Genomic DNA, 22,100 nt, shown 5'->3' on the forward strand with positions numbered 1-22,100 from the left:
ACGGGGCCTTCCCCGCCAGCACACTGTGTACCCTCTCTCCATGTATCGCCAACGCCGCTCGCTGTCATGCTACGGGAGCGGGCGAAAGTGCCCCGAGCAACAGGTGGCTCGGAGAAAGTGGCCGCGCTGCGAGAGAGGACGGCCGCTCAGAAATCCAGGTCGGGTCGCTGCTATTTTAAAACAGCCCCTGTGTCGAAAGCTCCGCCACGGCAGCGATGGCGGTGGTGGTGGTGGTGGCGCAGCTTCGGCCCGGCGCTCGCAAAACGCGCGGGGGGAGGAATAATAGCGGGCGCTGTGGTGCGTGCGACGCCGCGCCGAAGCGTCCCACTTCGGGGACCCCGAGAGAAGAAAACCGCGGCACCGGTTGCTGCACGCAATCAACGTCACAGGGCGGACAACTGCCGTAACGCTCGCGGATGGGGGCGGGGACCCGATATAGATTCTGTGGCCGACTGGTGCGAGGCTGGCAATGCGCGGCGTCCGCTCTTGCCGCGAAGATGGTTATCGCGGCCGTCGCACGAGCGCGAGTAGGCGATGCGACGTTGAGATACGAGAAAAATAAACTTTCGCAGATCTGTGCAAAACATTTAGCAAAGCTTGCAAAGAGTGTCAAAAGGAAAGAAAGAGAGGAAGACCGGACGAGGACAGGACAGGACGGCGCGTGTGGGCATGCTCAATATATGTACGCGCATAGCTCGCTGTATAGGTTCCTGCAATAAATTCAGTTGGAGGATGGCGCCCTGTCGTGCCCTTCTTGCTCGCGTCTTTCCGGTGCTATTTTTAAGCTTAAAAATCGCGAATCAACTATAGCCCGGCAACGTGTTTTAGCAAAGTACGTGCGTATTAAACAGCGAAAGTCACTTCTTGCCAATTCGTTGTGCGTTGACTTCTTTTCCGACTCCCCAAAACGCTATCGCTGAAATCGCAGCGAGTTCAAACATGCGGTCGCGCACTTACTAACACAGAATTATAAATCGTCATCATCTTTATGTACACTGCAAGACGAAGGCCTCTCCTAGCGATCACTAATCATGCGTGTAATCTAACGACTTTCGAGGGACCGGCCTGTCCGTTTCAGATGTCCACGCGAAAGAACATCCTGTCTTCATCTACAACCACCAGTTACTCGTTGTGCAGTACGGTACACGGTTAATTGAACACCTAACCAGCAATGCATCCACTATATAACAGAAACATTTAGTTACCTTCGCCTGAAAGAAGTGCATGGCTGATATGATCCACCGAACGTTCATTTGCACATAAAATACTAATCTGCGGTTTCTTATGTCGTATCTCAGTGCACAATCGAAGGCAAAGTATACTAAGTACGTGTTGCCTTTACCAGTGTGCCATGCTGTAAATCAGCACCGTAAATCATGTGCAGGGAAGTAGGCCCTACATGGTTGCCGGACATGTTAAGGCATCGCTTGGTTGTTGTTATCGCTTATATTTATGCCCTCGTTATGATCGGGCCTCACCACCCGTTCTATCGCTCCACTCAACGCCACACTTTGCGCGCTCGGCAAATAGAAATGACGGGTAGCCTATCCCGTGCTGAAGGCCGATTGCACATGATCCTTCGATCTTTTCCATGTTTGTTACGACTAAGAACCATAATTGTCACGTGGCGCTCCCTCGTAGTCTTTTCCCTTCCTCAATGACTCTACTTCAGGCTTCCCCTTAGTAACGATGTCGATTACGCTGTTCGGTGCGGGGGCTCAGTCAGAGCTGAGTGTAAACGGTTGTCACAGTTTATCGGCAGCTCCAGATGCGAAAATGATGTCAGAGGTAAGTAGTTGTGTTTTAGAAACAAGCCGACAATAAGTATGAGTGGAAGACATCCGCATTAGCGATGCACACGATCGATTCCAGCGATATAGCTTTGGTATAGTAACCGTCGTTTGTACACACAAAATATAGAGAAATACAAGCTTTAATGGTATGCTGGAGATAAATACACTAAGCAGATCTACACTAAGCATCGCCGTAAGATTTTCGCTCAGTGGTTAACAGCAGCTTCTAACATTACGCGTTGCTAGCTCCCGCCGAAACACACACGACTCAGTCGTGCGCATTTAAGGTCGCTCTTGAATTTTAACTGCCCAGATTTGCAATCTTGAAGAGCGCATTCACCTCCGCTAAATTTTTATCACGCTCTTCTCTCGGCTGCATAGCATCCGGTGTCCTTTACGTCAACTCTGTTTCTCTTAAGCGCATTCACTTGTTTTCTTTCTTTGTTTTTTCGTGCCTTTCTTCGTAGCTTTCGACTGTAATTTTGCGACCATGGTCAAATGTGTCAACATATTTTGGCACAACGTGCGAACGCTCAGCGAGTTAACAAAAACGGGCAGTTTATTCTGTAAAAATGTTACCTGCATTTCTTCCGAAGGAAAACGGTCTCTTCATTATTATTATTATTATTATTATTATTATTATTATTATTATTATTATTATTATTATTATTATTATTATTATTATTGAAGGAGCTAAAGCCAAGCTTCTATTTCTAAAGTTTTGCGCGCCGACGACGTCAATACGACGCAACAGATTTCATGCCAATTCCGCGGATTTATACATTTTGGTGCAGAAATACTCTACGAAGTCTGCTATAGGCTGTTTCTTCGAATGCAATAAAAAAAAAGATTTTTTTTTTTTTGCCACAGAGACATAAGGCGCGAGAATATGCTCTCAATATCTATGACGTCACGGGTGGCGGTTGCGGAAACTTGAGGGTGGTGTCGCCACTTGGATTTCATATTTTGGGTGCTTTTTTTTTCCCGGCCCACACAAAGGCTGACCCGTTTGCAGCTGTACAAGCATAACCTACCCTACTGAAAAAAACCCGTATTCCCCACAACTACTATATCCAATAACATCATATGACATATAGGAGAAACGGGGTTTTGTATGGGATCATATATGTTTATATCGAATTATTGTATATAGGAATTATGGGCGTATGGATTTTTTAGTAGGGTACTTTCATATCCTAATATTTTTTCTCTCGTGTTCCTGTAACAGTTGTAATAGTTGTAATTTTCCCTGTTGCTTTGCCACCTGTTACGTAGCACCGCACACGAAAAGGCGCGTATATTTAATTTCTCTGATGCGGAAGCAGAGTGATTCTCCTCCTCAGTAAGCACTCTTTGGGACTGGCTGGCCGCCAGCAGCGGCAAAGCATCAGGATTGTCTCATAGTTTCTCTTACGATTAACTCTAGCGTAAGATCTCTTCTTTATTCCCCCCCCCCTTTTTTTTTTGTGAGTACGGGAACCAATTGCGGCGTTGGACGCATCATTAACGAACGTATCGCTGGCCAATAGCAAAGAGCACTTAAGAACGTCAGTTCTGCCCATGATTTTCTCTGCCGTCGTCGCGTGCCCATGGTGCGCGTAACTTGAGATTTATCCGCACGTTTTATTCAGCTCACGGAACGAAGAACACCGTTCCAGTCCGCGTTTAGCTCGTTGACAGGTGGCGCGAGCACGGACGTCCAGCTGACGACGCATTGGGGCCACGCCATTTTCCCTTCGCGTGAGAGCCTCCGCTCGCGTCTACTTTGCTGCTCGTCCTGACAAGGGAGTCCATCATGTGAGTGTTCCCTGACACCTCTGAAATGTACCGAGCATGCACTTCGAGGAACAGCGGAAAGCTGTCGGCTTCTCTGGACGCGCGGTGTAAAAGAGGTCACTCGAGACGCCAGAGAAAACATTTCCGCGCATGCGCGCGAGCGTGCACGGGAACAAGGGCTGAGAGGGGGGGGGGGGGGGTTGGCTGTTCGTCGAGAAATGCGCAAAGGACGGGGACCGCGGCCTTTCCTTTAGAAGAGCGTACGTTGTGACTAAGCGGAACCGCGCAGCGTATACGGCGGAACGTACGGATGCCGTCGGCCAATCGGGGCACGCATTCACAATGCACTTCTTACGCTGAGCTAAAGGAACTGGCGCCAGCCAATCGGGCACATTGGACGTATATCATTAGCGAAAGCGGCCGGCAGTTCTTCTTACGAACGAGGAACTTTATGAATTCGGCCCTGAGTCACTCACTGTACACACGCGCGGTGATAGACCCTAAACGAGCGCGCTCCCATTGGCTGAAGCAGCGGAGGCGGATGAGCCGGTAGAAAGACGGCGACTGGCGTGGATGAAGCACCCGTCAACGGCCATCTGTCAGCGACAAATTAAGCGCCTCCGTGATCGGTCGATGGACTGCGGTTGGCCAAAAGTCAAGCTCGCTGGAAAGCCAAACTTGTGCAACTTTCACACGGACTTCTGCAACTTCTACAACGAAACGTGGCGCCGATAAGCTGATCGACTCTCCACGACTGTGTAAGAGCTATACGCATGTTGTATATTGTTTTGCAACAGTCAGCAGAAGGAAAGTAGACGACGCAGACGGCGACAAAGGTAACGGAAATCAAAAGCAATTTTAACGCGCAGCTTCTAGAGCGATAATAGGTAATCCATACTAGGCAAGATGTGCGTTAGAAGACAAGTACATTCTAAAGCGACAGCTAATAAAATTTATTTCATGCAGTTTTCGTGTCGTCATGTTGACTTGTCTCAACAGCTGCAAAAAAGAAAAAAAAAGAAGAAAATTCCTTTGTCCGCATAAAACATTCGACCTACTTATTTGGCCATATGGAACAAGCCAAACACCCATAATGGTGCTAAAATGTACACTATGCAAGCGCGGGCGGGTCCGTGAACTGCGCTACCGATTACGTGACGCCTGCTTTACAGCTTCCATGACAATGCACGCATTTGGAGCGACGGCCGGCGTCACATCCGCGCGTGTTAGAGGATGTTGGCGATACCCCACCACTCCCGCGCCCACTCTATGGACGGACGCATCCCGCGTTCCCAGGATGCGGCGGCGGTGAGTGGCATCAATGTCGCTGTATCAATCCAGAAGTAAATGAACCCACAGTTCGAGGTCCTGGCCTTTAAGTATAGTAGAACCTGTAGTAGACAATATACATTAAAAGGCGGTGACGTAAAGGTATACAAAGAAAAGAAAGAATTAAAATTAAACTTGAGTGGTGGGATTTCTCGTGACAAAACCACGGTCTGATTAAGAGGCATGCCGTAGTGAGGGACTCTGGAATAATTTGGACCTGCAGGAGTTCTTTAACGTGAACCTAAATTTAAGTACACGGGTGTTTTGGCATTTCGCCCCCATCGAAGTGCGTCCGCCGCGGCCGGGATTTGATCCCGCGACCTCGTGCTTAGCAGCGCAACACCATAGAAAACACAGAATGACGGCGGATCTCGACGTCCGACAATAGACGTTTGTAATCAGCAGGGCAGAGCGCAGATAAAGAGAGCAGACGACAACGTTTGAGCAACAACTTTCGCCAGGTAAATCTGGCCGCGACTACCATACCACATACCACTTTCTAAGAAAAATAAGTTCATTCTATGCCTCCACGAAGTGTGCGACAGCAGTTCTGCGGCACGTTCTGTGACGTCACACGCTGTAGTTCCGTCTATAAACCCCACCAGATTGTAACCGCCAGCGGACGGGGCTTGCATTTACAAAAATGTTTTTATACTAGAAATATGTTCATAAGAGCAGGGTCCAGCCAGTAGTAACGTTGGATATCTATCTATCTATCTATCTATCTATCTATCTATCTATCTATCTATCTATCTATCTATCTATCTATCTATCTATCTATCTATCTATCTATCTATCGATCCGAAAGAACTTGGTGACGCGAGTTTCAAAGGGGTGCCCAGAACATCCATTCACACATCCTAATACACCCATCCTGCCGCGCAGAAGGTAACGCATCATCCCTGGCCGCTGAAGCACAGCAGCATCGCCTTGGAGAGGACGATGCCGCTATCACTCGCTCTCCGCCGAGAGAGCGACGACGGAGCGGAGGCCAGCGGCGCTCGGTTCATCGACCTCGCCCGATCAGCGCCGCCCGGCCTCGCGCTGCTGCTGCTGCTGCACCCGCCGCTTGTCCCGCTGGCTGCTCAGAGGAGGAGGAAGAGGAGGAGGAAAGGGAACTTCTCATTTTTGCACCACGCTGCCACTGCAGCACCGAGCTGCTGCTCGTCGAGAAAGGCAGTGAAGAGGGCCGCGAAGGGTGAGGGGATAAAACAAAATCAAGAGGCGGACAGACAGAATATATATAGATAAAACTTTTTGCTACGGCGTTCTTCCGTCTCCCGCAGGAGTCACAAAACGTCCCCAAGGGGGCTTTCCCGACGCCTTCCCGTAAAAACCGCCCAGAAGCGATGCGAAGAAATATATATATATATATATATATATATATATATATATATATATACGCCCAGTGGGCAGGCGAAACGAAGGACAACTTTGCGACCGCCATAAACAGGGAGGAGGGGAAAAGGGAAAATATGAACGGAAAGTGCGGAGGCCGGCGAACGGATGGGGTTAAGACAGATTCGGGGTCCCAGTAAATGCAACATGAGTGCAGAAAGTTTGCTTTTGACACCTCTCTTCCCGGGAGAATGTCGTTTTGAAGCTCTGACATTCCGCTCGCATTTCCTGTTTATATAAGGCGATATACACGGGCCAGAAACGAGACCCAAAAAACACCGCGCTTAACAATTACTTCGTGATCCACTCCCGACGAACGCATTCCCGGTATAACTGGCCTTACCGGCAAAGGCTTCTGAATCTATTCGATAGGATGACAGGGTGACGGTAGAATGCATTAACCCTGATTAAGCTGTGTGTAAACAAACTAACGTCTGAGGTTGTCTCTCTCACCCCCTTCATCTTAGCAAGCGAGTAACATTAGAGAGATAGAGAAAAGGAAAGGCAGACTCACAATAAATGAACAAATAATTTTGCTGAAATCTCGGACGGTGATTGTCAACGTATGCGAATAGCCCAAACTAACTAACTAACTAACTAACTAACTAACTAACTAACTAACTAACTAACGAACGAACGAACGAACGAACGAACGAACGAACGAACGAACGAACGAACGAACGAACGAACGAACGAACGAACGAACGAACGAACGAACGAACGAACGAACGAACGAACGAACGAACGAACGAACGAACGAACGAACGAACGAACGAACGAACGAACGAACGAACGAACGAACGAACGAACGAACGAACGAACGAACGAACGAACGAACGAACGAACGAACGAACGAACGAACGAACGAACGAACGAACGAACGAACGAACGAACGAACGAACGAACGAACGAACGAACGAACGAACGAACGAACGAACGAACGAACGAACGAACGAACGAACGAACGAACGAACGAACGAACGAACGAACGAACGAACGAACGAACGAACGAACGAACGAACGAACGAACGAACGAACGAACGAACGAACGAACGAACGAACGAACGAACGAACGAACGAACGAACGAACGAACGAACGAACGAACGAACGAACGAACGAACGAACGAACGAACGAACGAACGAACGAACGAACGAACGAACGAACGAACGAACGAACGAACGAACGAACGAACGAACGAACGAACGAACGAACGAACGAACGAACGAACGAACGAACGAACGAACGAACGAACGAACGAACGAACGAACGAACGAACGAACGAACGAACGAACGAACGAACGAACGAACGAACGAACGAACGAACGAACGAACGAACGAACGAACGAACGAACGAACGAACGAACGAACGAACGAACGAACGAACGAACGAACGAACGAACGAACGAACGAACGAACGAACGAACGAACGAACGAACGAACGAACGAACGAACGAACGAACGAACGAACGAACGAACGAACGAACGAACGAACGAACGAACGAACGAACGAACGAACGAACGAACGAACGAACGAACGAACGAACGAACGAACGAACGAACGAGTGAGCGAATGAACGACAGAGCGAGCGAGAGAAGGAACAAACGAATTCCTAGCCGAGTCCAACCACGGACCTGTAACCACAGACCAACCATGAAAGAAAGCTATTCGCTTTAATAATAAATAAATAAATATGGTGTAACAAATAAGTGTCGTGCTCAGTGGCTAAGTACCGTGGGCGTAGCACGGGCTTCATAAGTTCTGACGTCAGCAAAATGCTTTGTAAAAAAAACCTTTAAAATGATCCTATATATAGAGCAGTAAATCAGTTCTTTTCTGAACTCGTTCGGAACTCCGCTCCATGCTGAACGCCTGTCAATTACCAAAACAAAAAAAATCAAAGTTTCCTCTCTTGACTTTCGGGCCTAAACCGCAACCTCGATGACGTCATTGCAGCCTCGAAACCGCAGCCTCGATGACAATTGCTGAGCCTCAGGCAGACGTCACCGGGACACATGCCGTTATGGTATACGTACGTGAATAAATTCGAAGATGACGTCAACGGCGTCGCCCCTTGCCTTCATGGCCTCTGCATCGTTTGCTGGAGCAGGCTAAATCTACGCCCTATATGTCCCTGTTTTGCATTCCAGAATGACTCGATATTTTCATTCGAGTGCCATCCATTAGTTGACTGGCATTTGTTGAAGAAACAGGCATGAAACGCTTGAAAAGACCACGGACGAATAAAGAGGACACAGCAGGAGCCCTTCTTCGTTCTCGTCTTTTCAAGCGCGTTATGCCTGTTACTTTGCTGCACCGGCACCGTCGATCGTTAAGCCTTTTTTGAAAAACCCGCCAGTTGCTACACAATACGCGTGACTCGAGTGTCTACGGAATCGAGCCTGCAATGGACGAAAAATGCAGAGTAAACAAATGAGAGGGTCTTGGGGAAACCTGGCAGGTAATACCCGGCCCGTTGGCTCAGTCGCGCGTTCCGTTCACTGCCATGGCGATTGCGCACCGATGCCGGGGGCGGGATGTAAAAACCCCACAAACAAAAAATAAGCATAACAGAGGGAGAGAGAGAGGCGGTCAAAATTAAACCGGAGCGCTCCACTAGGGAACTTCTCTCATAGCATCTGTGTCGTCTTGGTACATTAAACTTAGTGAATCGATTAGGAAACAAATCGACAATGCGAAAATGCGACAATGCGCTGTGTCTGTGTATCTGTTTCTTCCTTCGTCCTCGTGCAGTCGCGCTTATACACTCTACCATGGATTCTAACCAACTAGCCCGCCAACGTGTTTTAACCGGAAAAAAAAATCACGCAGAAACTCCTCTGGGCGTTGCCTAAGTACGCGTAAGCATTTTGCCACTTGCTCACGTCCATACAGCCTGGTGTCATTATAAATGTTATGAAACTTGATCCGATATGCATAAACGACAGCGCTGCGGTGACACGAACTGCTGCGGACGGCGGCGCAAGGTGAATTGAGGCACGCAAGATATACTGCAGGTGGTGGCGCCAAGTGTGTTGATGACGTTCCGATCGTTATAAGCCGTTATCGCTCTTTAGCGTCTTATCCATCCGAGTCAAACCATTATCAACCGTGATCAACCGTACTCCGGCGGCGGCTGTGCATGGCGCGGCTGCGTGGGCCCCATCTTGAAAGCGATCTGAGCTGGGGACAGAGTGCGCCGAGTGCTGATGGCTCCGTGTGCGCTGTGTTCTCGCCGCTTAGTTTAGGTTGAAGCGAGAGGCAGCACGAAGGTCAATTCGCTCGCCGATGCGGGGCATATTTTGAAAGCGATCGTCTTGCGTGACGGACAGACGGGCGGGTTTACTCGTTGGGTAGGCATAGAAGTGCTTACGCATTTACTACCGCCCTGCTGTCGAGTCCAGCCATGTTGCTGTTCTTCTTCTTTTTCCTTTTTTTTTTAACGAAGCTGACACATTTTATTCAAGAATCCAAAAGGACGTGTGCCAAACACTGCTTGGACAGATATCGTAAAAGCTAGCAGCCGATCTAATATCGAATATGCATACAGGTCATGCGTAAAGGAGGCGTACTTCGAGCCAGTGATAGACATTGTAGCCGCCCTGTGAGCCAGCCAGAGATGACAAGATTGCAAGTATGATGGCGTCCATAATAACACCCAAGGCCCGACGCCTGCTTCCATTAAATAAAGAATTTCGGCTACACCAAGTGCACAAAGAGTGCTTCCGAAGCTACCAGAATCTATACGCATCTCTGCGGCGGTGACGAGCCATCGACGCAGTGCTGACTATTCCGTAGTGCTGATATGCGAGAACGATTCGGGAGTGTTTATCGTGGAAGGACGCGGAGTAAACCATCTACGGAGAAAAACCGACACCACTCGAACGAAGTAATAGTTTGTTAAACAAAGGGAGAGGGGGTCATTTTCCGTGGAGGGCACGAGCCTTTCAGCGGCAGCAGAGTAGCCACAAGCAGTGGGTGTTCCCAGGTGGTTGATCTTCCGGGTCAGGAACCTGGATCAGGAATATCAGGAACCCCCTCAGCAGCGCCACCGAAAGCGGTAACGTTCGTTGTCACAGCTGCCCGGGTAAAGCATCCTCTCGCGAGGGCTTGCACTGAGCTCAATGACGTCACGCCGTGACGTCGGCCCTCCTCGAGAGCACTCCTGTCAGAACAGAAGCGCTTTGAACTCTTCGCGCTGCTCTGTTAACCTACTGGGAAGCGCTACGCGAGACTCGTGCAGGCGATCAGCGTGCGTTTCCGTATCGAATACGATTTCTGCGGGCACCGAGTGGGAGCGCGCCACGCCCGAGACTCGGTGCCTGCCTCGTTGCGAACCAGGCGTGGCCGCGCCCTTCTTCGATTCCCTCGGCTCGACCTGCGTCCGTTCGAAAGAGCGCGCGCGCGCGTAATAATCATTTTGCGGGGCGGGCTCGCGTATATATATATACGCTGCAAGGCCGACCACAGTAGCGGAACCGTCATTCTCGCGGTGGTCCCGCCGTTCTGGAACGGCAGCTACAGAAATCCAGCCGGAATCCCATTACAGACCCCGAATTACCACCGCACGATTCGTGACGCCACAATAGTGCGCTTAGGCCGTCCCACGGTACACGATATTAAGTCAAAGAAGCACGGAAGTGCACTGGGAAACCTCTCTCTCTCTCTCCGCCTTTCATGAAGTGAACTCCCAGACCCAGCAACGAGGCCGCGGGTTCGATACCCGGTCGTGGCGATCTGCATTTCGACGGAGGAAGGGGCGGGGGGGTGGGGAGAGGGGTTACCTGCTCAAAATGAATCCGCGGCCTTCCATCTACGGCGTTCCTTATGACGCTATAGTGCAGCTTCGGGACGACCACCCCAACTCCCGGGGCCACATGGTGGGTTGTAAGATCTGGCAACCCAAAAGCGTCGGTCCCTCCTGACCCTCGAGCTTTCATCCGAGCTCAGAAGTCCATTCTCCCGAGTGGATGCACGCGCGCTTCCCCTGTCGGTCTATACTTCCCTTCCCGCAACCTTTCCTGGGTGGACCAAGTCTGTCTTCGCAGGCTCCGGGTTAGGGTGGGTCCCGACACTTGGACCTGGAGCTTTGAAACTGACGACCCTGGAACGCGCGTGTCCTAGCTAAGTGCCCGCGTCTGCGGCGTACAATCATTCCTTTCTGTGACTGTGTTCCCTGGTGCTCAAGATATTAGGCGCAGTATGCTCACCGAGGCCAAACTAAAGCAACTAAAGGCTACTGCGTTCTAGAGGAGCGTTGGATAACGGGCAACAAATGCGCTAATTCCTTGTTCTAGCACCTGCATCAAACAGGGCTGCATGTGTTTATTTGATGCTCTTTTGTTCATTTGAACTAAATATGCCTCGCGGCAAAACCAGCCAATAAAAAAAATAATAATAAACTGCTGCAGGACTTTTACAAATCGTGCAAGGTGGTGGCACCGCACATAGGTATTGTAATGCTGTTTTTCCTCTAACGTTTACACGGTGTAAAAAGGCTGCAGGTTCTCGCGTAGGTTCTCGCTGCAGGTTCTGCTTGTCTTGCTGGGGTGCCGGGAACGAAAGACCAGCGAAAAAAAAAGCCCTTTCCTGCAGCTCACGAACAGCATACTCCTCTCCATCCAGCCATGTTTCTTGGTGCGGAACATTTTTTTGCAACCAAGGCTGCTTTACATCTTCTAAATGAAGTTGTGGTACATGTAATTAGCCCGCGTGATTGGTAGCACATCCTTCCACCAGAGGCTTTGTGATAATTGGGTTCTGTAGAGCACGCGCCCCGAGGCCCTTGCATTTAAGGGCCTTGACGAAGCAGTAGTGCTACTGACAGTTACACTTTTCAGTATATCAATCAATTCAAACCATATCTTTCATGTCAATAGGACACCTCACCAGACATTGTAATTATTTTAACACGTATATACTTTACCCACTTCAGAGAGACAGTTTTCAGGCCTCTACACAGCCACGCTACATCTATACATTTGTCATTGACCACATAATCGACTACATTATACCACTGATTGGCGCACTTTGACCATCACTGGACTTTGCGCCACAAAACTTCAGACATCATCATCACCATCATCGTCGTCGTCGTCGTGCTATGCCTAGCACTATGAAAGGATTGAGAACGTGCGTGGTTGCGAGAGAGCCGAGTATCGTGTAGCGTAGCCACCCTATATCGTGTAAGGCAAATAAACTTTTACCCGTTCCGGCAGGCAGCTGTCGCTAAGCGGACGCGACCGTCAAAGCAGGCGCGGTCGTAAATATCAGACACATCGGGCAACACACGTCGGGATGCGAAGGTCGAACAATTCCTACACAGCAAGTGCCCTGCCTTTTGACACGCGGGTAAACATTTAAGTGCACACTGCGCCGTATAGAGCAGCCTTTCTCTCTCTTATCGCAAATCTGCACTTTCTGAATGTGCACATAGACAACGCAGAAACATAGACAATGTTTAATTATTAGGCGCGCGCGAGTGTGTGTGTTTGCGAGCGAAATGGAGGTGCGCGGGTACGGGAAGTGGGGCGGAGGTGCTGTATCTACATGTCCTCCGGGGAACACGGGCCTCAACCCTTAGCATGCGGGAACAGGGCCCCTACGTTTTTCGGAATGCTAGCTGTTTCCACGAACGGTGAGAAAGGGAACAGAGTCGTTGGTATTTACTACTGAAGACGCTTGAAAGGCTAGATCAATGCCGGCTCTGGCAGCTCCAGCAAATTAATTCTCGCTGTCCTTAAAAGGATTCGTGGGAATACATGCGCCATCGTTGTATAGCGTCCGTAGAGTATAACAAGGGGCTGGGAGTAGAATGAGTTCGCTAAACTCTCGCCCTCGCCACCAACTCCTCGTCGTGGGAGTCAAAAGTGGTGTTCCGAGTGTCAGAGCACTTTTCCGAACATCTGCTAGTGGAAAGCACATTTGATAATGCCACACAAAAGAGTAACACACAGAGAGGGCTAGGCAGCGCAAACGCGATTTCCAGCAGCAAGTATGCCACATGCAAACTCAACCACACTTCAACTTTAGCACCTATACGAAATTTTATCGATCCCCTTTAAAAGTTTTACTCCACATAAAGTAATACATAGATGGAAAGGGAACTGGGATGAATCCACAATGCTTTTCTTTCGCAATAGTCTCAGCAAATAAGTCGATCGTCATCGATAATATTAAGCTGTGAATACGTAGGCTCTGAAGGAAGCGTTCGTTCAAATAATGTCCATAGTCCAATATTACTATTATTAGTAGTATTTGCGTGGGAACCTATAAACGCCACACAAAAGAGAAGAAAATAAAGCAGGCTAGCAAGTGTCTCTTGAAAAAGAGTGATTATGGAGAGAAAGAGGCGCTATTTTTTGCGACCCTTTAGGGAGCACGGCTTCTGAAAGGTACACCGTGCCCATCCACTGGGAGAGGAGAAGGCGGAGGAGGGCAAAATTAAGGGAGGAAATCAAGGTAAAGCACAAAGTATCACAATCCTCCAAAGCGGTACGTGCCAACTACGGACATACGGGAATATACTACAACTACTACTACTCGTAATTACAGGTACTACTACCACCACAAACAATAATATGACTGCTAACACTACTATCACTGGGGGGATGCAAAGAAAATAAAGGGAAAAAAAGGTGAGGAGTGCCTCGAGGAACCCCCCCCTCCCCCCGAGACATGCCGGTACTTCAGCGCTGACAAAATTGAGTACATTCCCCCCTCCCCTTTTTCCTTCCGAGCAGTCTCGGTGTCGTATGTTTAAATGAGATAGCCCCCTTGAGGTTGCTCTGGATCTGCCCCAAGCTAGCACCACCACCACTGATACTGTTGCTACTGTACCAGATCCCACACGGTTTGAAGGGGATCAGTATCCTACAGCCGTGATAAACACAACTATGGCGCTTTATTCCACACAGAACGCATGCCCCTCGTTCACCAAGACAGTCAGTCAGGCAGGTCGCCACGGCTCGGCAGGAGCTCGTCAGCCCGCCGATAACGCAGGCGCGATCTCATTCAGAGATAAGATTCAGAGCCACCCGCGGAGCCGTCCGAAGGGCGCGCGCTGTCTGTTGAAACTGCTGCAAGCCGACGTCATCGGATTACTTACTGTCCTGGATGTCCTTGCTTTCTCTCTTTCTCTCTCTGGATGTATACCAATCCCGCACGACGAAAGGCGCTCAGGCTGCGTTGCATTCCCGAGAGTGTATAGTGCTTACAGCTGTGCCAGGGAAATTACGCTTCTGTTGTAACAAAGAGGCCACAAACAATAGCCAGATAAGAGGCAGGAACCGAAAGACGGCTGGCGATGTCGCCCCAAAGTTCCCGCATCGGCTCGTCATGACATCATCGATTTTGGCAGCCTCCATTCGGGTCTAGTTAGTTGTTTACCCGTAAAGAAGGAATGCCCACTGCGTTCTAAAGGAAACAAAGACTCCACCTACAGAGCTCCGACAACTCTTGTTTTGCGCGATAACGGCCAAAACAGGAGAATGTGGTTTGAAATCCGCGGTGTCACACCGACGCAACAGAGCTGAGGTTTCGGCGCCTAACTGAAAGAAGGGAAATTCGGTCTCGCGTTTTCTCCGATGGTATATAAGACCTCTTTTTTTTTTTTCACCCCTAGCTAAAGGAATTAAAATAGTGTTCCTAAAGAATGCCTTACGCTAGCCGCTTGGCTACGCTATTTCTAAAGCTCACTTACGTGTGCGGTGCGCAGAACTGCCAGGGTCGCTTTGCGTTTGACGTTGACAACTGCATGGAGCGCGGTCGTGCGGTTGAATTTCGGCGAACGCACGTAAATCATAATTAGGTAAAGGGCCTGGTACCAAGGGCTGCAAAGTCTTCATGGCGACTTCTACCAGCCCACCTTGCTTTACCAGCAGTGCAGGAGCTCTAAGACATCAGCCCCAAACCGCCCTCCCTTCTTGCACGCTTCCAAGTCTAAAGTTTCGGAATAAACACGCTTTTCATTCCATGACTGCAGGTGGTGCCGCTAGGAGAGACTCGAACACGAATTTAGGTCTCAGCAGCGGTTCAGACGCTACACGCACGAGTTCGCGAGGTCACGGGTTCGTTTTTCTTTCTTTTTGACCAACGCAACGTGTGGCCAGGCAAAGCCATAGCTGGGATGCTGTAGTGGAGGTGACCGGATTAATTACCTTGGCTTTCTTAATGTATCCTCACGAACAATACGAGAGGGATCACCAGTTTGTTAACCAGCACCAATTGCTCGTGACGTCCAACTTCCTACGTTACAGCTAAATATGTACCAAATGGCTTCCTGGTTGAGCATATCGTGGAACACTTATATCCAGCATAGACGTTGGGGCCGGCTATGGCCTTCCCTATGCAAATTTGGATCCTCTCTCCCTACCCCGCACGCGGGGTCAAAATCCCAGCACTCCGCGCGCACGTTCTTTTTTTAATATCTTCCGAGGTCACTGGCCTCCTGACACGGTCCTAGCAATACGGATCTGTCGGAATGCGACGGTCGGGAGTCGAACCCGCGACCCGGTCGGCATCAAAACGGTACGGCCACCGCGCCGCGGAGCCCGGCGGGGCAGGCGCTCAACATGGCCCGTCATGACACGATGGCGCCCCCCGGCACCCAGCGCTGCGTGTCACGGCGACGTCGTTGGCGCGCTCGGCTGGCGTGCAGCGGCCGCGAACGGCGCCCGCGAGCACCGGGGTGAGTGAACTCAGTCGACCCAGCGACGACGGAGTCGCCGGCCGCCGCGTCCGCCGCGCGAAGCCCAAGGCGGCGCCCCTCACCCCTTGCACCCTATCGTTTCGGTTTCTTTGTTGTTATTCTTTTACTTTCTGGTCTCTACGCCACTGGTGAAGATGGGCCTCGCAAGGGTCAACTAGATGGCCGGCTGTCCCGCGGAATCGCCCAGTACGAAACCGACCGCTCGAGTTACTGGCTACGAAATTGCGCAGCGCTCCCTCGCGCAGAAGTTCATCCAGCAGGCTTATGCAAACCACCGGCGTCCTCGCAGCCGCAGTTAAACATCTCTCGTCTCGTGTAACCCGGCTCCTTCAAACAATCGGGCGAGCCAGTATCGTTTACACAACAGCTGCCTTTCTAATTTAAAGAATACAAAAAGAAGTTCAATCGCAAGTTAAACAGTGGTTCTTAAATGGGGGGGGGGGGATATCAAGAAGAAGAGATCATGCCTCACCTGACTATGGCATTGTCTTCGGTCCCCGTTCAAGGGCGAAGCCATATGCTATGAAATACCAAGCGCTGACATCTGCGTGCTTTCCGAGAACGCAGCACCCGGGTGTCGGGTAAGCGACCGGTCGTAAATCTCGGTTGCAGCTAGCGTTCTTTCCTGCCAGCACTAATAAAAGGTGGGATGCTACGCGTTCCATAGCAACCACGAACAGTGCGAAGAGCGCCCGGCCCACAGCTGTACGTAAGCAATGAACTTCAATGTGCACCCTGCGCCCCGCCAAATGCCATCGTATTCGCGATGCCCCGACGAGAAACCCCGAGCGTCTCGCACCGCGCTATCCAATCAAGCGTCTGTGAAATGCCGGTAACGGTGAACGCCCGCCTAGGTAACGATTGCTTCATCAAAAAAGCCGGTGTGCGGCGACTCTCTCTGCTTGACCCCGCAACCAGCTGCGCCGCGCAGAAGACATAGTGTCTTCTCATATCAGTCAAATGGGCAAAGTCACGCTGCCTTCCGCGGGAGAATGACCAGAACGGGAGCACGGCCGTGTCTGCATCAGCAGGCCCGAGATCCCAGTGAGAGACGCCGCACCGCACCACGGGATGCGCCATTCTCTACGCGCGCGCGGCCCGAAATGCGGCCGACTGCCTCACCGGGGTCAACGACATCGCCGCGCGCGCCACACAGCCGCCAAGAGCGCAGCAGCAGCGGAGAGAGCAGCAGCGCGCCTATGGATTCCGACGCGGGACCCGAAGCCAGCGCCGATACGAGCGGCTCTTCTCAAAAAACTTCGGCGCTCGCCGCCGCCGCTGGAGGATCTTTCGGGAGAGAGGCTACGAGCGATGCGCGCTGTTAATGCCTGACAACAGGTTGATGTATGCCTTCGAGTTGTGAGCCGAGCCTCGGGCGAACGGTAGCTTCAACGAGCCACAAGTATTTAGCCGAGTTCTTCAGAGCGTCGGCTGTCGCGGAGGAGGAGGCTGCGGCCGTCTTGAAAATATATGTGCATTTCTGCCCCTGCCACCACCCCTGCACCGTAAGAGACGCGGATACACTATAAACATATTCTAAAGAACATTCTAACGCTTATAACTCGTAGTGCCAAGGCTAAACAGCCACATTATGTCATTCCCCTGACGCACAGCACACTATTCTCCCCCCCCCCTTTTTTTTTTCTTTCGTTTTCTGTTAAAGGGACAGCTTTCATATGCCAGGATACGGTTAATGTTTATTAACTTTGCATTAAACAAATGCTTCAACAAGGTAAACAAACTCCAGATTAACTTAAAATAATGTAACACCAAGCTTGGAGTGAGCCTTCGAATGTACGAATAGCTTCCCAGCTGCATTTTCATCAAGTTTAGTTTTTCAATTTCTTATCTTTCTGGAAGAAAAGCTTCAATGTTTTGAAGGGACACGTCCAGTAGAAGTATAAGATCCAACTTTATAACAAGCTAATTTTTTTTATCCCTCCTCCCCCTTTTTTTCGTTCTTTTTTCACGAAAGTGCACACGCGAGAACGTGGAAACTAGGAGAGGCTTGGAGGCGTCATCGACCTCTCCGGCACACGTTGCATCGTCACGGAGAATACGCGAAATGAAGTGTTATATTAAAAGATTTACACTTTCAGAGAGGATCGCGAAAGGAAATTATTCTCTGTACATACTGCCAAAAAGGGAGCGACAGAAAACCATAGGACCCACAGCGGGACAGCGCGCACTACGTTCCGTCGCAATGGCCGATCGGCCAGCGCTCCCGTCGTGTCAACGGCCCCGAGAACGTCCTCGACCATCAAGTTCGCGTCAAGTCACTAAAATGCCACCGAAACACGAAAACGTAACTTAGAACCTGCTTCAAAACACGTTTGTTGTCAATATCATTGCTTATGGTGCATGCAAACACTCACATTTTGCAGTACGGAGACAGTGCTCAATCCAAGGTCATTGACACGAAGTCACTGCACTCTGAACGAACGGCCCCAACTCCGGCGCTGGTCCCGGGCGAGTGTTTAATCCGGCGTAGCTGCCACTGCATCCACGGTCACTAAACGGTTGACAACAGCAGGTGTATTCTGTATCCCAGGGTTTAAAATCCAGGGCACAGAGGACGACGTCTCTGCTCGGGCACTGGCGAAAACACGGTCCCGCGGCCAACCCCACACACTTCACTCCGCGCACACTGTGAGCGGACATAGGCACATGGAGGCGGCTTCATTCCAGCGACTACAGGTGGCGTCAAGACCGCGTGACGTCACATCCTTGTCGTCTGCTACTTCCTTCGCGTCCGCTCTGCGTTCAGGCACGTCGCCTTCCAAACGCTCTCATTTCGTCACGCATTTGTTTGCGAGGTCGCCAGAGACATTCTAAAAGAGCACAAAGAAAATGTCAATGAAATGTTGTACTGTTTTGGCCTTTTTTGAAATGTTTTACATAATATTCATAAAGCGTACATTTAGGCCATGGCAAGCGGGGTCCCATGGTGTAATGGTTAGCACTCTGGACTCTGAATCCAGCGATCCGAGTTCAAATCTCGGTGGGACCTTATCTTTTTTTTTTTTTTTTCAACACTTTTTTTTTTTATTGCGAAGTGTCATTGCAGTACAATTTATGCAGTACACGCTCCGTTTCTGCACAGCTGGTCACATATTTTAGCGTTCCCGGAGCTTTGACCGAACGCAAACTTTGCAGACCGGCACGCAAAGGGATAAAAGAGCAAAATATTTTGGGTAATCGTCATTATAACATGGAGTGGCCGAACTTTTGGAATTCACAGGTCTCTTGCAGATAATTAGACTGTATTTGCATGGAAAAAAAGTTTGTTCACGTGTGATAATCGACTGAATCGGTTCGCACTTGCCAATCGAGCAAATGGCTTTCAATTGTCTTCGTGCTGCTTATTCCTAATTCCTAACCATGACTACTGTTGCATTAGTTAAATCCACGCCCGACTGCTGTTAAACTCTCTCACATTCATTCACTGCCATTTCACTGCACTTAGTGGGCGAACTTCGATTATGTCCGTCACTTGCCACGCTTTCTATCACGATTTATATTTAGCCTAGTGATAAGAAAAAAAAGAAAGCAAAAGAGCGTTTGCATATGACCAAGGTTGTCCTTGCGCCCAGCCCGCGCGGTTGAGCAACGTAGTTACGCTAGGGTGACGCGTTAAAACGAGGAAATCCTTTCAGCTACACGACAACCCCGCAAGGCAAAAAAAGAATACAAATTACCGCAGCAGCAGCAGCAGCAGCTGCTTGCGAGAAAGGCGCCATCTGTTATCATACAGCCTTACTCTATGTCTTATGGCATGGCCTCCGAGATTAACACTGAGATTAACGGTCCTAAGGTCAACGCAGTGAAGATTGCCATTCGATAAATTTCTACTGCTAACGCGAACCAAACATAGTTCAGTTGCTGCACAGCGCGCATGTACGTAACATGATAAAGGATAACTTCGGTGGTTGAGGCGGTCGTATTGTTGGTAGTTGGTAGTAATAACGTAGCTGCAGTAGTAGTGCAGTAGTGGTGGAAGTAGCAGCAGCAGCAGTAGTAGGAGCAGTAGCAGTAGTGGTACAAAATTTTAGTTTTACAATAACGACATCTGAACAAAAGCTTTTCTTTGACATACAGTAATGTGTCGTATTTTTGCGCGTATAAGATAGCGCATAACATATAACGAAGGGTTGCGAAACCCGACTGGGGCATATCCCAGCAACTACACACAAGGCTTGAAAAGTGGAAGCGACGCGCAAATATTTGCAACACGAACTCATTCATTATGCTCACAGGGCTCTCAGATGCATCAACCTATCGCCTTGTTTGCTGCGCAACTTGACAAATAAGGTAGGTGGAAAAGCCCACTCTAAAACAGTGTCGCAGAAGGTTTGGGGTTGGCTTTTCCAATACAATATTGTGACGGTGAAATGAAAGGAATATGCTGGTACATATTTTTGATGTTGCAGAAACTGCACCACGTAGGCTTCTCGCACTTAATAGCCAGCCTTTATCAAAATAATTCGCTGACATGAATAGCTAGGCTAGGTATAGTTATGGTGTTAATAATAATAATAATAATAATAATAATAATAATAATAATAATAATAATAATAATAATAATAATAAAGCTAGGCTGTTGCTTGCATTTCTACTGCGCTGCAGTAACCACAGGAACGGAGCGAGTAAGTTCCCTGGAGCCTCCTGTGAAACGATACCGGAACTGGTTCGTAGAACCAAGTGTAATAGTGAACTATTTGTGGCGCATACTATTAATTGTTTAATAGTTCAGGGGTTTCGGACCTTCATATAAAGATAAAAAAAAAAGAAGTCGGAAATGTCGTGTCAGTACCCTTTGAAGGAGAACGACAACGACCACCGCTCTGAAAACGACGAAAAACAATTAACACAGCCTGTTCCATATTGGTCAGCATTGCGTCTCTTGCATAAATACACCGTCCAAAAAAGTGTTTTATCTCCCTAAACAGTTTGATGGAAGTACTTCTACGATTTATCGTTCGTATATGCATTTGCCCTTGAATTTCTTTCTTTCTTCTTCTTCTTCTTTTTTTTTATAGCGTTTGCATCCTTTTGAAGTCTTCAGAGTCATGACGCTCGCTCAGCCGCTCTTCATTTTCGTCACTAGACAGATGAGTCTTGAGCAGGTAACATTTTTTTATACTTAAACTTCTGGAATGGAGGTGATTCTCCAAAAAGTGAAGCCGGTCACCACCATCCTTCTAGAGGCAAGAACACGGTATTCTTCTATCGTGGGCAAGAAGCCCCAAAATACCGTAGCCGCTGTAGCAAAACCTTTGCTTCAGTTGGGAACGGTTGGGTAGGCGCTCGTGTGTATACCTCACGCCAATATTAAATTTAAGCTTTAATTACCCGTTGGCACGTCATTGCGCGCGGTTTTCATGTAGTCAATGCGCGGGCTCCATGTTAGAAGGAGAGGTTGGGACTTCGCCACTGGCTTGCATCGGGTTCGTTGTGTTCTAAAACACAGTCGTAAGTTCAGCGCTAGTCATGCGCACTTGTTCCTTTGTCTACGGCGCGTCTGCATGTTACGCTGGTTTCCTGCTCGTTGACACGTATATACCAATAAACTCGCCCAGCAAGAAATTATGTTGTAGTGTAACGTGAACACAAGGGAGCTTGTGCTCAATCGCTAATACAAAAAAAAAAAAAAAAAAGAGAGAAGATTGCAGACTGCTATGCTATATCTAAGGTTTCGGATACACCACATCACTAAGAAAACTAAGCGAAACAATTGTGAAGAAAAAGCGTGAACACTGCTTTCAAGACTTGCAATATCTAAAATTTAATGGGCACCTGACGTGAGCTTCTAACTGAGCTTGTAGTGGACCTATATGCATTTAGAAATATTTAGGTGTTAACTGGAAGTGTTTTCTACTGTTGCTACGGCTGTCTAGCGTTACTGTTACAATAACAATAGTTGTTCTGTTCTAACAATAACGCCCTGCATGTCTGGTAGCTTTTCTCGTATATGGACGCAGGAACTTATTTTCGACAACGACGATACACAATTGTCAACTGACACATCTGAAAGGGACACTAAAGTGAAAAATGATTTCTTCTGCATCAGTTAATTACCGTTCTACAACACCAAA

The 22,100-nt window shown here is 49.1% G+C and overlaps 1 protein-coding gene and 1 non-coding gene across 5 annotated transcripts in view; one reads left to right on the forward strand and one right to left on the reverse strand.

The window, feature by feature from the left end:
- Positions 1 to 18,839, reverse strand: part of Eip74EF (Ecdysone-induced protein E74) — a 293,260-nt gene extending 274,421 nt beyond the window's left edge. For all 4 annotated transcript variants that reach the window (XM_075688765.1, XM_075688768.1, XM_075688762.1 and 1 more), the window contains exon 1: positions 18,381 to 18,839. The gene's annotated coding sequence lies outside the window, so the exon portion shown is untranslated. The remainder of the gene's footprint in view (positions 1 to 18,380) is intronic.
- A 104-nt stretch (positions 18,840 to 18,943) lies between these two features.
- On the forward strand, positions 18,944 to 19,015 carry TRNAQ-CUG (transfer RNA glutamine (anticodon CUG)). The gene has a single exon. It is a non-coding gene; the product is annotated as a tRNA-Gln (tRNA).
- Positions 19,016 to 22,100: the final 3,085 nt, after the last annotated feature.

The sequence above is a fragment of the Dermacentor variabilis genome, chromosome 4 (genome assembly GCF_050947875.1).
Source record: "Dermacentor variabilis isolate Ectoservices chromosome 4, ASM5094787v1, whole genome shotgun sequence".
Lineage (NCBI taxonomy): Eukaryota > Metazoa > Arthropoda > Arachnida > Ixodida > Ixodidae > Dermacentor > Dermacentor variabilis.